Here is a 16,639-nt window from a genome sequence, read left to right as displayed (position 1 = left end):
CTAAAATTCAATAAAACATCGTAAAGTTAAAGCCAGTAAAGAACCATATTCAACCGAAAGGTCCTCTTCTAAACTGTACCGATGGGGGGACAACTGTCATATTAGAAGAAGAAGAGTTGGTTTTTATATGCCTCTTTTCTCTAGCCAAAGAAGGCTCAAAGTGGCTTACAGTCGCCTTCCCTTTCCTCTCCCCACAACAGACACCCTGTGAGGTGGGTGAGGCTGAGAGAGCCCTGATATCACTGCTCGATCAGAACAGTTTTATCAGCACCATGGCAAGCCCAAGGTCACCCAGCTGGCTGCATGTGGGGGAGTGCAGAATCGGACCTGGCTCACCAGATTAGAAGTCCGCACTCCTAACCACTACACCAAACTGGCTTACTTAGTAGCCCATACCAGAAGGGCAGAATATGCCACAGAAAATTTCCTTGCTCAAGCAGTCACATCCCTTACCTCTGAGAGAGGGGAGAAAAAAATCAGGCCTAAATTGTTTTTTTTAAGTTAGTCCTTCACATTATACTGAATCTTTAATTGCACAAAGTTTAAGAAAAGTAGAAGCTCTCAACTGGCATCAACACAATCTGTCCAAAGCTGTACCCTAAAGCAGCGGTCCCCAAGCCCTGGTCCGGGGACCGGAACCAGTCTGTGGATCAGTAAGTACCGGGCTGCGGCTCCACACAAATGAGGAAATGGTGACCACAATGCATTTCCTGACCTAAGAGCAGTATCTGGGTTCATTGATTTGGAAAGCCTCATTAAAAGGGCCTCAAGATTTTTTGGCACATAGGACAGAAAGACCATGCTGAATGTACTGTGGATTAATCCCATGGGGATGGGGAGGAGCCCGTGTTGTTGTTGGGTTTTTTTGGAGTGACCTCAGACAAGGGCATGTAATGCCTTCAGTCAGTGCATGTCCCAGAACAGGGCTCAGGACCTTTTAAATCTGGCCTTGGAAATTTTAGGTAATTTTTAATCCGAAATGTGTATCATCTGTAATTGCAAATGAACAAAGGTCATTGGTCGAAATATATGAATGAAAGGGAGAAGATGTTTATCTCAAGCTTGGAAAAAGTAACTCTTTCTCCCTACTTTTCTGTTTCACCAAAAGATTCCATTTTGCCTTAAAACATGAAAACTAAAAATGTGGAAAAGGCTCCTGTTTTTTTTTTTTACTCCAATGTTGCAATTGGCTGTGGGATTGGCTGTGCTACAGTGTCTTGCTGTTCAGTGCAGTAAATGCAGAATATCAAGGTTCGGAAGTGGAAGTGGAAGATTTTGACAAGAGTTCAAAAATACTGATGTCTGTAAATATAGATCCCCTCTGGAAGTTGTGTATAAAACCCTGAAGCCTACTGGAATAGTCTATTTTACTGAAAGCTTTAATGATGGAATGCTTTCTGGGTGGATTTTGTCTCGGACAAAAAAAGAGGATCATAGAATCATAGATTTGGAAGGGGCCATACAGGCCATCTAGTCCAACCCCCTGCTCAACGCAGGATCAGCCCAAAGCATCCTAAAGCAATACAAAGGATACAAATGAAGATATTGCTAAAGATGATGTAAGATGAGAAATAGACCTACTATAGGATAACATGGTACCTGCTGACAAAGGATTAGTATTCAATCAATCACAAAGCATCATGCAATATCAGCTTATCAGCTGATATCAGCAACCACTTATTTTTGATGTGGAACACATCTTCTGGCACGCCCCCTGAGATGGAAATGGATACGGACATGATGCCCATAAGCCTGCCCCAGGGAGCAGAAGATGTGGGGAGGTCACCAGCAAAGGAGGCTGAGGCACTGGCTGTGAAGCTGGCAGAGGCGGGGCCCCTAAAGCTGGCTGGGGCTGTAATGCAACCTGCATGAAAGCTGCAGAGTGAGGCACCACCCGTGAAGCAGGTCCGTTCTATAACCCACGCAGCTCCTGCAGAAAGAGGCACTACCCCTGAAGTAGACAGGGGCCACTGTGCCACAACAGTGACCCACTTCTTCAGCTGGCCCTGCCCTCTGCAGAGCAGGGCAGAGTGGGGAAACCCTGTCATTATGGTGCCTGTTTCCCAGGCCGGTCCCACCTTTCGCAGAGCGGGGTGGGCCAGGGAAGCCCTGTCACTGTGGCATCTGGGTTCCCAGGCTCGTCCTACCCTCTGCAGGCCTGGGAAGCAGGGAGACACCACAGCTGCCAGGGAAGGGCTGATGCAACAGGTAAGGAGGGGAAAGAGTGTGTGTGTCTCTGAGAGGGTTGTGTGTGTGTCTCTGAGAGGGTTGGGGGAGTGACCAGAAAGTAGAGGTAGATGGGAGAGGCAGGGTGTGTAGGAAAGGTGTGTGTGTGGGAAGGAGCAGGAAGGAGAGGTAGGGAGGAGAAGCAAGGGGATGTGGGGGAAGGTGTTTGTGTGGGGAGGGAGGGATTGAAGGGGGAGGGACCAAGGTGGAGAGGCAAGGAGGAAGGGGGAAATGAGAGTATGTGTGATAGGGGTGGGGGCTGGATCATGGAGTCCCACAGCAGGTTTGTGCTCCACATACCCTGCGATAGGCGAATTTATTTATAGTAAACAATTGATAATTCAGTTTGAAGTAAATATTTAAGATGACGTTGATTGTGGTGGTGCATATATTAAGCTTCTATTCAAAAGAGGTTACTTGAATCTGGAATACTTCTGGGGCAGAACATTATATACAATTAAGTTTGGATCAGATAAATGTGGAGAAGATTACAAACTACACTTCAATTTCAGGCAAAAAAACCAAAAAACTGGTGACTACAAGGAAAAGCACGTCAAATGTTCTGATGTGGACCTTAAAACATTTTAGACTAACAAGAAAACTCATCTAAATACTCGCATGTGGAAACCTGATAACAGATTTGACGTGTCAATTCACCAAACATTTGTTGGTAAGGGAAGTTTCCTGAAAGATATGGTTCCACCTGTACATTCCCCCAGAGAAATAGAAGATTCCAATGATAAAAATCCTGAAGACTGGGACAAAAAGAACTAAAATTCTTATTCAAATGCTATCAAGACAGTTGACTCAATGAAGATGAGCCTCCTAACACAGAAGATCCTAATGCTGTTAAACCAGAATATTGATTTAATGATGAATGAGAATACATTCCGCATTCCAGTGCCAAAAAGCCAGACTGGAATGAGGAAATCCCACAGATTCCCAATGCAAAATGTGAGAAGAGTGCATCTGACTATGGGTGTGCCCCCATAAAACAATCCAAACTATAAAGGAAACTCGAACCCACCAATGATACACAATCCTAATAATCAGGGAACATGGAGCCCTCAGAAAATAATGAATCCTGATTATTTTGAGGATCCTCATCCTTTTCAGGTGATTCCCGTTAGTGCTATTGGATTTGGTCTATTTTGATAATTTCATCATCTATTCAGACAAAGAGGTAGCTGATCAATGGCTACAAAGAAGTACCAGATGGCTGAGGACTGGAAAAAATGGTTTGAAAGTGCTAATAAACCTGGTATGTTTAGTATGTTTAGACAGCTCATAACTGCTGCAGAAGAATGCCCATGGCTTTGGATATTTATTGTAGGCTTAGACATTTTATTTAGTTGGCCATTCAAGAGAGTAGATGGAGATTTGGAGTACAAAACAAAGCAACAGATGTTGCCAAGCCAATTACCAAAAGTGAATTAGAACAAGAAATACAACAACAGGGTGAAGAACAAGAAAGACCAAATGACAGAGTTGGTAATAGTGAAGATGATGATGAAAATGAAACTGTTCAAGAAGTCATGAATAGAGCAGCACATCAAATAAATCTGGCTGGGAAGATAATGTAAAAGAAACAGATGTAAGCAGAGGTTTGGTGAAATCAGTACACAAAAGATGCGTATGGAGTTATTTCCAGCTCATATTGATGGCCAGTTACAGAACATAGATGTGCAAATCTGATTTACCCAGGGACCTGTGGATGCTGAGTCTTAAATTCAAATAAGGACCAGACTCTAATCTTGTGCCTCCTTTGTCCAGGTTCTGCTCTTATCATTTTTCTTTTAATTTGAAGATAAACTTATTCTTTAGTTGTCTGTTGCTTTACTTAATGGAATAAAAGAAAAAAGATAATATTACTGATTTAGTTAAACATTGAATTTATTTTTTCTTTCAAATATTACCCATAAAAAGCTCTTACTCTTTATACCATTAAAAAGAAAAAAACGATTGCAGCTTCCACTAGACCCCCCCCCCCCCAAGAATAAACAACATACTGTGCTAAATGCAGTGACTGGTTTGGCTTCTTATTGCCCCATTTTATAGGTTCACACATCACCTAATTACATGGTGTGATTAGCAAATATCTTAAATGATCATAACAGCAAGAAGTGAGTCATTATCATCTGTTTATGTGTGTTTTCAAAGGATACCCTACTTCATCCACCGTCAGCTTGATGTAGTGGTTAGGAGCACTGACTTCTAATCTGGTGAGCCAGCACCTTGATTTGGGCTTAGAAACAAACTGGGAGCCAGTGTAGATGGACCAAAACTGGAGGGATATGCTCCCGATTAGCCATTGGAGTCAGCATCCTAGCTGCAATATTCCGTTGAAGTTTCCAAGCATTTGTAAGGTCAGACCCCCAGAGTAGATTGCAGAAATTTAATCTAGATATTGCCAGGCATACCCCACAGTGGCAACATCTTTTCAGCTCATCCCTACTATATTTTGGAACATAATGCATGTTTTAAAATAGTTGAACCCAACCATAACTGGTCTTCCCAAAATGCGTGAATAACGTTCTCACAGGAAGAGATTCTAGAGACCTCTAGCACTCAGGAATTGCCAGATGCAGCCTAACACCCATTTACTTATGTTGTATTAAAATCAGCAGGGGTTGAGTTTGAATTACCATGTGGCTTGATGGCAGCTTCTGTTTTCAAAGCTGTTTCCAAAAGAGCTGAATGGCTGATGACTTGTAAAGTTCCCAAAACAGAGTTCCAAAATGCTGCTGTCCAAATGGGAATCTCAACCCATCCTCATGCTGATCTTAGGAAGTCCAAATCTGCTACAACCATCAGCTTAGCAGTTAAGCACCACAGCCAAATAACAGTGGCTCAGAACTCCTTGGGCTGGAGGGTCCACCCCTCTTACTTTCACTGTTCACCACTGTACCATTCAAAAGAATACAAAGAAATGTTCACCTTTCAGTTGTCACCATCTCATTCACACACAAAAAAACCCAAAGTCTAATGAGAGTCTAATGGGATTTTTTTTCCCAGCAGAAGTTTTGGTGGTGCAATAGACTAACACATCTATTCCTTTTGATTTGCATCATAAAAACGTTGTCCTACAAGACAGCACCACCTACCCCAAGGTAGATCATCTGCCAGCAAATTTGGTTGCTACGTGTTCTAGAATGATTATAAATAAATAATATTTTTTTGATGCCCGCTTGCTGGAAAATGAGCATATTCTTCTATCTGCTAATCGGAAATCTACAGGTTCTGCGTTTTTAGCTCCTTAATTTACTCAAAGTGCAGCCTCAAGCAGAGTAATACCCTGCAAAGTCCCTTGAAATCAATGGGTTAGAATAGTGTAACTTATTTGAGATTACACTGTAATTTCCTTTCTTTTAAGGTGGCTTTAAATCAACACTCTTCCTAACATTTGTTCCTTTTCCCAGGCCTCCCGTTTTAAATAGTGTTTCCAGTTACCTTCAAGAACAATAGCCTGAAAGAGCAGAGATCGTATTGCTGTGCTGAACGATCTGAGCTCTTAGTTCTGCTAATTTTGAAGCATACATTCCTTCCCACTTAGGGATAATCTATTATACTTGGATCCAGGCATGCACTAAAAGCTAATACTTCCATGAAAAATGTGCAATTTGTACAGTTTAACTTTTGACGAGATCCTTGAAGTCTTTTACTACGCTGCCTGGTTCCAAGATTCCTCCTCCTTGTTTTTATGCGCAGCTACAAGGAAGAGAAACAAAACGATGAAAATACACCCATTAAAAGATTCAGCCATTCAGCCTGTAACTCTTTCAAGGGATATTTGTGGGTGGTAGGGGAAAATATATATGATGGAGACTTCCACGAGGTACGTTTCATCAGGCACTGAGCGTCTTGCTCAAGTGAACACAACTGAAACTAACAATGAGGCTAATAAAACACATTCCAGCCATTTTGCCATGCAAGTTTGCGATATAAAAAGACTTTGGTGGTTTTTATGCAGAAATTGGGCACAAATGAATGCAGTACTGCTGTCTTGACAGTGATTGCTGTCGGAGTTCTGTCTTCTGACTCATTTCATCTCACTATAGCTACCTTTTTCAAGTGGCCAGAGCCTGGTAATATTTGTGTGCGAGATCCTAGGTTCAGAAGGGTGCCCCCCCCCCCGGGTCCTCTATGACTGGCAAAAAGCCACACCTTTTTTTTGTTGGCCTGCTGTGAGTGTTGTTTTTTTCAAATCAAAGAGCTACAAGAGGCAGCATCAAGAAAGGTCATGATGTACACCTAATAGGGGGCAAAGAATAGGAAACCTAGTGAAGTCTAACTGGAAAGATATGAGGAATAGAGCCAAGTTATATTAAAAGAAAATTAGCAGGAGTACAAGAATGGGGGAAGACAAGTCCCTATGCCTATTGCCTTCTTTGTCAGGGTTACCTGATACCTGCTGCATTGAGTAATTCATTCCAGAAGAACGTCTCCAGTGCCAGTAGAAAGAAAGCATTAGTATGCCAAGCCTAGCCAGTAAAAACAAGCGGTTACTGACTCTTCACCACAGTAACGTTTGCTGTGTCAAGGCCAAGATTCATACCTGGGAACACTCCAGGGCTTGCTCTGGCATGGCAGAAAGGAGGCATTTAATCCCCTGCCTTTTTCTTCCCAAGGAAAATACGTCTGTAACCAGGTAGCGTAAAAGGCTCCCCAGAGACACAAAGAGAGAGACCGTTTCTGCAATACAGTCTTGCTTCGTTTTAATGTTGAATTGAAGGCCCATTTTATGCTTTGAGGTGGCTGCACTCATTCTGCAGTAGGCTGTTCAAGCAGAGATTGGACCTGCTTAATGAGTTCCACAATTACTTCGAACGGGTTCCATGATGCCTCCCATCATGCAATTCATCATTAACAGAACCCTTTTTTTGTGTGCATGCACAGTAATGTTACAAAGTAAATGCAATGTCAAAACAAAAAACTCTCTTTGTAATGGAAGAAGTAATAAAGAATTTTAATTTCTGTCACTGGTGGTTCCTTCCGAGCATCCATTTGAAGGTACACTGAAACTCTGAAAGCAACGCTTGCCTCCATTTTTACCCATGAACTGGGTTTGCTGGGGGGGGGGGGTTCCCATTTAAATAGAAATGTTGAAACATACTCTGTTACCTAAATTGGTTGTGTGCCAAGTTTGGGGAACGGCTTGCAAGAGGTCAGGCAACTTTAAAGGATCAAAAAGCCGATGTATACCTCAAGGCAGACAATAGCTATCTTTAAACAGCCCCGACTGAATAAAGGAGTAAGGGCTGTGTGGGAGGAGTTAGGGCGGGCCCTGTCCGGGACAAAAACTCAGAGGGGCCAATCAGGAGCCGCGAAGCGGTTCCTGATTGGCTCCTTTGAGTGTCCATCCCAGCCCAAGCAGCCAATGGGGAGCCGTGTGAAGCACGGCTCCCCATTGGCTGCTTCACCCGGCCAGGGAATCTGGCCGGCTGCTCAAGACAGCCATGGGTGGCGACTGGGCCGCACCGCCTTCTCCCGGCCGCTCCGGTGGCCGGGAGAAGGCTCCACAGAGCCACGGGTGGGGGGTGGCCCTTTGGGGTTTGGGAGGGGGGGTTCCCCTTTCACATCTAGCGCTCATTTCATTTGAATATGAAATGGGCTTTAAATCTAGTATAAGAATAAAAAGCAGTCCTCATTTAATAGAAAATAAAACAAATTGCTGTAGACAAACATATAACAAGCACGCTATCAATCTAGCAGATGGGGAAATAAAAGATTGAAATGAAAAGAGTCTGGGATAGAGGGTCAATGGAAGAATAGTTACTAGTTCCTGAAGGGGTGGAGATATAGAAGGCATGGAGTCCAGCAGCATGTCGGGCTCTTTGGATGGATCCAAGGTTCCAGAGCTGGCAAAGTGGCTTGCCAGAACAGGGACATTTATACCCTGTTGGAGGGTGGTGTGTGCTAGAGATTGCACGTACACCAGGTGGGCTGTCTCAGGGCTGAGACACTGGGTGAAATGGCTGCTGATGGCTCAGGAGATGGGTGAAGGAGGGGCCTGATGGCTCTGAAGAAAGGAAACCATCACAGTACAATGGGGTGATTCCAGGGGTCTCAAGAGACTAGCTAGATGGGTGGCGGGAAATTCCCTCCTGGCAGAGTGGCTTAGGTTGAGTCATAGGTTGGGCAAGAGCCTCAGGTGCAACTGACTCTGTTGGCCACTGGATTAGCAATGCAATAGAGTGGAGGAGGCATGAATGCAGAGCAAAATGGTTGCAGCTGTCAGGCCAGACCGGTGGCTTTGGAATTTACTGTTTCTTTCTCCTAGTGTATCTTTCTTATTTTATCTGAGGGACAGCATTGTTTGGCTTTTCTTCTTGGGGTTGTGTTCCTTTTAAAAGTTGATTTTTACAGTTCTTTATTTCAGTGTTTTGTTCTGGGGGAGCACTGTAGTTGTAGGTAGAGTTGTCCATTCTCCCAGTTTGGTAGTTGTTGTATTTGTAGTAGGTTGCCAACTTTGGGTACTGTTGTTCTGCTCTGGTTTGCTGGTTCTCCTGCCAGAGCTGTTCTTACAGCTCTGTCAGAGCTCTCTGAGGGTGTCTGGCATGAGGAGAGGAAGGCAGGAAGAATTCTAAGCCTCTTTGAGACTCCTTCGGTTAGTGAAAATTGAGGTATAAAAACCAGCGGCTATTCATCCCCTTGACTTTTCTGTATTTGTTGGGGGGCGGGAGGCTGGATGGGAGAGCTTTTGATGATGGAGCATGGATTAAGTGCTTAGGCCACCCTGAGCTCCTCCACTGGAGGTCAGTAGGGTAGGTTCACGTGATAATCCTGCTGAGGAAGAGGAGGAAGGTGTCCATGTGACACTCCCCCCTTGTTTTCTGATGCTATGGATGGCCGTGAAGACAGGAGTGATGGTGATGACCGCAAACTCAGTCCATGCTGATAACCTCACCCCAGCTACAGCTGAAGCTCTGTTTGGACATGCAGATGAGGAGGAGGAAACCAGTTTTGAAGGATTTTAACTCCTATGTTTCAGCTTGGTTGCTGATTGAGCTAAGGTTTTTGCACTTTTATTATTGATACCATACTGTTCTTGTTGACCCTTTCTGTGCACTTAGAGAACTAGTTTAATATATTTCTTTAAAATAAATATTCAAAAACATTTAACCTACTGATGCCGCAATTAATGTAAATTTACCAGTAGCTGGTGCATTTCCCACCCTCAGCTTATACTTGAGCCAATAAGTTTTCCCAGTTTTTTGTGGCAAAATCAGGTGCCTCAGCTTATACTCGGGTCAGCTTATACAAAACAAAAACAAAAACTGCTTTGCATTTTCCCCCTTAAAGGCAATTGTGTTTTTCTTTGAGTAACAATGGAGCTGATCCTTGCTCATTATTGTTTTGCCTTGTCCACTACACATTAATCACCACTATTTTTATTTATTTATGAATGTATTTATTTATTATTTCAATTTATTGCCCCCTGAAGGCTCGAGGCGGGTTACAACATTCGGATAGAAACCCCAATACAAACCCCTTAAAACAGACATAAAATCAACAATACAATACAATCAACCCCATAAAAACAAAGATACTGCGGTGGAAAGAAAAACTCCTCTAGGTCCTAAAAACCTCCCAGTACTATTGGGAAGGAGGCACAGAGGGTGCAGGTGCACTACCACCACTCCTATAGGGGGGGGGGCATGATCTTCCTTGCTGCTCAGCCTCAACCATAGACCTGGCAGAAGGCCCTGCAGAATGTTGAAAGTTCCTGCAGGGCCTACAGGTCCTCCGGGAACTCATTCCACCAGGTTGGGGCCAGGACCGAGAAGGCCCTGGTCCTGGTCGAGGCCAGGCGAGCCTCCCTGGGGCCAGGAATTAGTACCTGCAGAGCATAAGGCCCTGCAGGGGGCATAGCGCAACAGGCAGTTCCTCAGATATTCTGGGCCTAGATCGCAATTGGCTAACGGTCAAAAACAGAACCTTGAACCTGAACCGGAGAACAGCTGGCAACCAATGCAGCTGCCTCAGCACTGGCTGCATGTGGGCCCTCCATGATGTACTTGTGAGGACCTTAGCAGCTGTAATTAGTTTGATCTGATCTCTGTGAACCATATTATGTCTCATTTGGCCCATGCTTAGCAGAAGTGAAGAAGTAGAGCAGTTCTTAAGCCCTATTCTTCTAGAGAACTCAGGGTGAGTGACAACATAAATTGTTTTGTAGGTCTTGGAAATACTCGGAGAGAGAAGAGAAGTGGAGGAAGAAGAAACTTGGTGGAGGTCTGGAGGCTCAGGTTGACTAAGTAATTTTGTAATTCCAATTTTGCTGAAATGAGCACTTGTGAGGTCTGCTCCACCACAAAATGGTATCAAGCTAATTTTTCAAGTGTGTGACCAGGAGAGGCACTCATGAGTAGAAGTTTATTGGGATGCCATAACTGTTAAAGATTACAAATGTACTTGAAACTACGTTCCTCTGAAATCAGTAGGGATTGCTTCCATATGGCTGGGTTTAAGATCAGGAGGAAAGTGACTGCAGAGGATCCTTATTTGTGTTCCTCTGATAATTCAGACCAGTTTACTGTATGTTTGCAAAAGGGCCATAGTTCAATGAGAATAAGGAGGTTTTAAGAAATGGTTGCCATATTCATATGCTACTGTCTGAAACAACCAGATCTTAGCCAGATGAAGGAGAATATGTTACAGCTGGTAAGTTTTACTGGTATGTTTATGTTATTCAGTTGTGTAGCCAGTAGGGAGTTGTCAAGCTACATGTACTTTCAAGAGTCTTTCAGCTAAATCAGAGAATCAAGTACAAAATGCAGTACTCAAGGGTATCAGATGGCAACTCTCTTGAGGGTTTGAGGATCCATAAAGTGGTAAATGGATTACAGCAAAGCATACATGTGTAGTAGTCATCCATGACAGTTATAATCTTGTTTCTTAACTCTTTCAGCACATTAACAGACAGGAGAGATTATTTCTGTTTTTTTTTTCTAGCAGTAAATATTAGTCAACTGTACTTTATTTCTAAGCTGTGTGTGGTTTTAAAGGGGAAAGAGTCACAACTGGAATAGAATTAGCTTTAAAACATCCCTTTTTTCTGATAGCTACTTTCAGTTGCCATGAATTGCTCTCATTAGTAGTTCTATCTCACTAGTGAGTAAGGACTGCCTGTTCTCATCAGATTTTGGAAGCTAAGCAGAGCTGGCCTCGGTTAGTATTTGGATGGAAGACCTCCAAGGAAAACTAGGGTCATGACACAGAGGCAAGCAATAGAAAACCACCTTCAAACATATCTTGCCTGGCTGCAAGACAATCCTACACATAGACCATATGATAAATAAGTAATAAATACTGTATGAGGAACTAGCTTTCAGTCTGTGTGTGCTTATAAGTTTAGAATATTTTGATAGGGTTTTATTATATCCATGCCATCATAGGCTTAGCATTAGATTATTACATTTGATCAGCCTTTCTCAATATTTTTACCATTGAGAAACCCCTGAAACATTATCCATGCTTCAAGAAACCCTAGAAGTGACATGGTCATGTAGAATATGGTTCGAAAGCATACCTGTGTACTCACTCGACTGGGCACCTCCCCTTTCCACCCCTTCCACGCTCATCATTGGCCATTTTGGGAGTGGGGGGGGGCAGGTTGACATGACCATATATTGTAATTTCACCCGATAATCAGGAAACCGTTCCAAGGCTGTCAAGAAACCACAGGGTTTCACACCACCCTGGTTGAAAAAGCCTGCATTATTAGAAGGAGGAGGAAGAAGAAGACGAAGACAACAACTATGGGCTCATTATGTGGTGTTAGCTGCTAGTGCTTGCTGGTAGGCTGGGCCCAAATGTATGGTACTGGTAAGAAACATCTCATTTTCCCTTACCCACACTATTTCCCCTTTTGTTACTCCTAGCAAACTCCATATCCTAAGCTCTCCCTCTCCTCCTTCCTACCCACTAGCCTACCTGTTATTTTCCCTCATCTTCTACTATATTTATTATTTACTTCATTTATACCTCACCTTACTCCACAATGGGAGCCCAGACCAGTCTGCATCATTCTCCTACACCTTCCTTTACCCTGTGAGATAAGAACATAAGAGAAGCAATGTGGCATCAGGCCAGTGGCCCATCCAATCCAACACTCTGGCAACTTCCGCACATCAGTAAAAATAGTGTTATGCCAGCTGAATGGCATAGCACCAAATCGTATCGCACCTCCCAGCCCCTCCTAACCTTTTTGCTGTCTCGCCTTTGTCTGCCTTCTTTTCACACATCTTACCCTCCGCATCTGCTGCTGGAAGTGGCGGAAGAGAGCAACGTGCCTTATATGTGACTTGCTTCCACCTGTCAATCAAGCCAGACAACCAATCCACTTTCTCCATGTTTTAAAGGTCCCGCGATGCCCGTCAATTTTTTTTAAATTCATACTCCTCCATTGAAAGGCCTATGCATAGAATCATAAACGCATAGTGCTTTTTGAATGCCACCACTTATGGGATCATGAGTCCTTTGATACTTTTAAAAATTAATTTTGTTCCTGATTTGGAGGTGGGGAGAAAACTTTAGAGAGGCATGCTTTGTGTTACAACTATGAAAAAAAATATTGTTTTATTTCTGGCATTGCCTGCACGCTTGTCTGCCTATTCATTGCTCCAGTAAGTTAGCCATTTTGAAAACAAATTCCCATCCCCAGAACAAGGGAGAGGAAGGCAGGTGCGAGGGCAGGACAAGGCAGGTGCCTTTAGTATGATTGAGCCTCCATCACTTCCCTCTCCTGATTGCCTGCTTGTTGCTCTCCGGTAGCTAGTGCTAAATAGGTTGGTGAATCCTCTTTATGTAATTCCCAAACTCATGCTTTAAAAGGGAGGATTTGGCAAGCCAGTTACTGCCCAGATATTGGATGTTGGCAACGTCATATGGAGGGGCCAGAACATAACGACTACGTTAGGTAAGTATTTCACTACATTTAACAGGTGCAGAAATGCCCTCTGTGTCACACAGTAGTTAAAATTCAGGTTCCATTTGGAGGCCTACTAAAGGGGCCAGAACAGCAGCCCTCCTGCTGTTGCTCCCCAAGCACCAAGAATACAAAGCATCTTTGCCTTAAATATAGTGTTCCATCTGTATGTTGTGGCCCATAGCCCACTGATGGACCTTTGTTCCATATGTTTATCCATTCCCCTCTCAAAGCTGTCTATGCTTGTAGCCACCACCACTTTCTATGGCAATAAATTCCACATTAATTTCTCTTTGGGGTAAGTACTGTTCTAAGCCTACTACTCATTAATTCCATTGAGTGCCCATGAGTTCTTGTATTGTGAGAAAAGAGGAAATGTACTTCTTTCTCTGCCTTCCCCCATCCCATGTATAATATTGTAAACCTCTATCATCTCATCCCTCAATCATCATTTCTCCAATATAAAGAGTCCTCACCTCTTTAACCTTTCTTCATAGGGAAGGTGTTCCATCCCCTTAATCATTGTAATGGCCCCTTTCTGTCCCTTTTCCAATGCCATAATATCTTTTTAGAGGTATGGTGACTAGAACTGTGCACAGTATTCCACATGAGGCTGTACCATAAATGTTCAAAGGGGTGTTATTAGGTGAAGTTTATTGTTATTGTTGTAATCAAAGGCCATAACATCCCAGCATATACACAATTATATAACACTGTGCCCTCCCTAACAGAAGGGGTAAAACATTTTTACATAATAATAACATTAAAATAAAATGGTAAGAAGTAAATTCAACAGGGAAAAAAATCCATAAAATAACGTGGAATTACAATTTACCTAAAATTCCTGCAGAATTAGCAGATACTAATTTCTTATATTTGTTGATAAAAATAATAGTAGCCACTCTGAGGGTAACAAAAGGGATATCATCACACACACCCCTCCACAATTAATACATTCCTCATCTAAGTCAGAAAACTTTCTGAGAAGTTGATTCAGCAGTTTGTTTTAGTCCCATAGAAAGAGCCATTTAAAACAGTGTACATTGTCTTCCACCTGAAGGAGACCACAGGGGCAAATGCATGGTTCCATAGGTATTTTGAAAAATCTGCCCTGTAATACTCAGAAGGCTTACTTTGAAAACATGCACTAGTAAATGCCTTTCTTAATATAACATTAGAAATGTCAGCTAAATAACTAGAGAAGAATTTGTTTTTCTTAATCTCAGGATACCACAAGGAGAATTTAGATGGTCGGCCATACCCGATATCACAAAGGGCATCTTTTTCAAAAAGCCAATTACAAGTTTTGCTTGAATCCCAAAGCTTTACAGCCTCTAAAGAGGACAAGGAGTATAACTGAAGAACAGAGGGCAGCAAATTGGACCACTGACTCCACTCCTTGTAGTACTAAAAACAATATTTTACCAAATACTGTCAGATTTCTTATCTCATACTATTTTAATAGTTTCAAGTGGATTCTTGTCGTAATAGAGGGCAGTCCAACTTCTAGGGTTCAAGCAGGAGTTCCCTGAGGGAAACCCAAGATTTTCCTTCAGTGGTTGTTCTGAATGATTTCAAGCTGGTTGAGTAATTTTGCATTCCATCCCCTATTTCAACCCCATATGTAAGCTGAATGATAACTTTGTCCTGGAATACATTTAAGGGCCAGAGGTATTGGCTGGCCACACTGTTAAAAAAAATGTTGTTTTTTTAAAGCTCCCAATGTACAGTGGGCAGTTGAAATGTGCCTGCCAGGACATGGACCCATGAAATACTATGCCTTGATATTTAAAAGAAGGGGCATTATTCTGTTTCATGAGCATTAATATTCCATCTGTGCTTGAATCCATTATAAACAAAGACTATGGTTTTGGTTTTATTATACCTAATTCTAAATTCTTCTCTATGACAGTAGTCTTAAGTAGCATCCTTTGGGCCCAGTTTTAATATTAACATGACTGCCATATCACCTGCATGCAGCAAGACTCAAATTTTCAGACTAGCCAATGAAAGGGTATGGGGGAGTTCTGAAGCATTATGATACTGGCTGTTGTACTTAAAATCACCCTTTCTAATAACCCCAACGTAGCATTTGTGGGTTTTTTAAATTGCAGTCACACACAGAGGCAGTTTCTAAACCAGTAATATCCCTTGCTTTTGACTTTTTAAAGTGCTGAACTTTGTGTTCATTTTGCCTTTCTTGAGCGCAGACCTGAATTGTGTGCTCACATTGGATAAGGATTCCCCCATGAAAAAAAGATGCCTACAGGAAGCCTTCCTAAATTGACATTGGAAATTAGCATAAGATTAGCACTTGAAGTAAAAGACATGGAGGAAGAAGAGGCAATCTTGTCTGAGCTACTCCCCTTAAACCAGTTTGGTGTAGTGGTTAAGAACGGCAGCTTCTCATCTTGTGAGCTGGATTTGATTCCCCACTCCCCCACATGTAGCCAGCTGGATGACCTTGGACTCACCACAGCACTGATAAATCTGTTCTGACCAAGCAGTAATACCAGGGCTCTCTCAACCTCACCTACTTCACAGGGTGTCTGTTGAGGGGGGAGGAAGGGAAGGCGAATGTAAGCTGATTTGAGACTCCTCCTGGTAGAGAAAAATGAACCAGAGGTTGATTCACCCATCCTCCTTTCTTAGTTAGCTCACCATCAGTGCGATTGGCTCCAGAGGGTTGTGGAGCTTTAATCTAACTAAGCTAATTATTTAGGACAATAAAATCAGAGTCCAGTAGCACCTTTAAGACCAACAAAGATTTATTCAAGGCGTGAGCTTTTGAGTGCAAGCACCCTTCGTCAGACTATGATCTTCTTACATGACAGGGAATATATAGCAAAAATCAATTCTGTTACATCTGTGTCACAACCAGATACAGCCAATGATAATCCTTTGTCAAAACAGCCAATCAATCCCCTAGAATTCAGTGTATTTTACAGAGAGAAACCAAAATGCTGCTATTAGAGATCAAAGACTATCACCTCCCCATATGTTGCTTGCTCCATACAACTGTGAGACATTCCTCCCAGGGAATTGCTGGTCACTTACCAAGGACAGGGAGTCAAACTCAAAATTCCTTTACAATGCCATATCTTACAGTCATATTATCACAAATAAAATACATAGTGAGGAATATGGACACACAAGTTGAACAAGGTTAGCATGACTAGTAAGATAAAAAAAACCCTTTGTCTCTATTGAGTCCTGGGTATGTCAAAGTAATGAGTTTTGTAATAACAGTCACATAATCCTAATTAAAATAAATTGTGAGGAATGTGGCTACCAAGTTACATAAGGTTAGCATGCATAGTGAGATAAAAAAAACCTTTGTCCTTGTTGAGTCCAGGGTATGTTAAAGTATTGAGTGTAATAACTTGCATTTCTGCAATCTCCCTTTCTAGCCTGTTCTTGAAGTTTCTTTGTAATACAACAGCTACTTTTAGGTCCCTTATAAAATGTCCTGGAAGGCTGAAG

The 16,639-nt window shown here is 42.5% G+C and overlaps 1 protein-coding gene, 1 long non-coding RNA gene and 1 pseudogene across 14 annotated transcripts in view; 2 read left to right on the top strand and 1 right to left on the bottom strand.

Annotated features, from left to right (window-relative positions):
- The window catches only part of ARHGAP15 (Rho GTPase activating protein 15), a 557,102-nt gene that overhangs the window by 304,874 nt on the left and 235,589 nt on the right, over positions 1-16,639 (top strand). The gene's annotated exons all lie outside the window — the stretch shown is intronic.
- LOC143829376 (uncharacterized) overlaps positions 1-16,639 on the bottom strand; it is a 93,171-nt gene that overhangs the window by 51,582 nt on the left and 24,950 nt on the right. The window lies entirely within an intron of this gene.
- On the top strand, positions 2,458-3,809 carry LOC143829826 (calmegin pseudogene; annotated as a pseudogene).

The sequence above is a fragment of the Paroedura picta genome, chromosome 2 (assembly GCF_049243985.1).
Source record: "Paroedura picta isolate Pp20150507F chromosome 2, Ppicta_v3.0, whole genome shotgun sequence".
NCBI classification, from domain to species: domain Eukaryota; kingdom Metazoa; phylum Chordata; class Lepidosauria; order Squamata; family Gekkonidae; genus Paroedura; species Paroedura picta.
The sequence above is the reverse complement of the archived record's forward strand: the minus strand, read 5'-3'. Positions and strand labels throughout refer to the sequence as shown.